Genomic DNA, 1,389 nt, shown 5'->3' with positions numbered 1-1,389 from the left:
CCTCCCGACGTCTCCACTGGACACCACCCCATACTGGGCTCCCTTTCGCAGCAAAGCGCCTCAGAATAGTTGTGGACAATCTGTCTCCAGTCCCTTCCCTGCACTCTTCTGTCCAAGCCAGCCTACAGTGCTACAGCCACTAGACAAGTGGCCACCAGGGGTCCACGCCACAAGGCTCTACCCTCAGCATCCCTGAGCCCCCTCACTCCCTCCTCCATGAAGTGATCTCATGGTCAGGGGTGCCCGGAGGCCGGGCTTGGTTTCCTACCCTCTCTAGCTGCTCCCTCTTAGCTCCCCTCCCTGACTGTCCTCTTCTCCTGCTCCCCATGATGACACTGGAAGGCACAGGTCCAATCCCCAAAACTTCTCTTCTCTCACCAGGGATCTCATCTGGGCCATTATGCCAAATACCAACCACAGGCTGAGCCCCCATGGTTTCTCCAGCACAGACAGCCTCTTACACCATCAGCCTGGGGTAAAGCCTCCCACTGGGCCTCTCCACTGGGTGCCCTGTGAGTTTCTCACATTCCACATGCTCCACACCGAACTTGGAATCTCTTCTCTTAAGTGTACCTTCTCCGGCTGTGCCGTTGCCTCTCAGGCTCTGAAAACACACCTAGTTACTCAAACCAGAGCCCCACGTGGCATCCACACAGAGCATCCCCTCATGCTCACACTGAGCATCCACTAGGCCAGGATGTCTAAAGAACACGGCCATGGCCACCTCTCACCACTCCGCTGCCAGCCACAGAGCTGCTGCTCTCCCGTCTGGGTGATCATGGTGGGTTTCTCTGAGTGCCTCTGAGACGTCTCCTGGACTCCAGCCTGCCTTCTCCTCTCTATCCCATAATCTCAACGCAGAGGCCCGAGGGAGCCTATTCAAATGGAACACAGGTCCTGTCTCTCCTCTGCTTCAACCCCACACTGACTTCCCATCATGAACCCCAAATATCCCAACAGTCTGTGATACCAGCCTCAGCCAGGCCCTGTCACCTCCTCCAGTCCACCCCGGCTCACTGGCCGGGGCTTCTGCGCCCACTGTTCCTTCCTTTTCCACCAGTCTTGCCCAGATGCAAAACAGCTAGTTCCTGCAAGCAGCTCCTCCAAGTCCCCGTTCAAATGTCACCTTTCCAGTGAGATCCCCTGGACCTCTCCATCTGACACTGCAGCCCGCCCTCCCCACTAAACATGGTCTACTTTTTGTTTTCTCCACATCATTTGTATTTTGTCACGTAATACCTTCCTTCTTAGTACTGTCAACTGTATACTGTCCGTCTCTCCGTGCCCAGTGCCCATCCACACCCCACCCTGCACGCCTCCCACTGAAGGAGCACGTCCTGAGTGCAGCACTGCACTGCCGTGTTCTGTCCTGAGCTGGAGCAGAGCCAG

General features: G+C 56.4%; 1 protein-coding gene across 1 annotated transcript in view; it reads right to left on the bottom strand.

Annotated features, from left to right (window-relative positions):
* The window catches only part of RNF144A (ring finger protein 144A), a 112,844-nt gene that overhangs the window by 81,185 nt on the left and 30,270 nt on the right, over positions 1-1,389 (bottom strand). The window lies entirely within an intron of this gene.

Source organism: Otolemur garnettii, unplaced genomic scaffold (assembly GCF_000181295.1).
Source record: "Otolemur garnettii isolate 467f Iridium unplaced genomic scaffold, OtoGar3 scaffold00336, whole genome shotgun sequence".
Taxonomy (NCBI): domain Eukaryota; kingdom Metazoa; phylum Chordata; class Mammalia; order Primates; family Galagidae; genus Otolemur; species Otolemur garnettii.
Note: the sequence above shows the minus strand (reverse complement) of the source record. Positions and strands in the feature narration are given on the sequence as shown.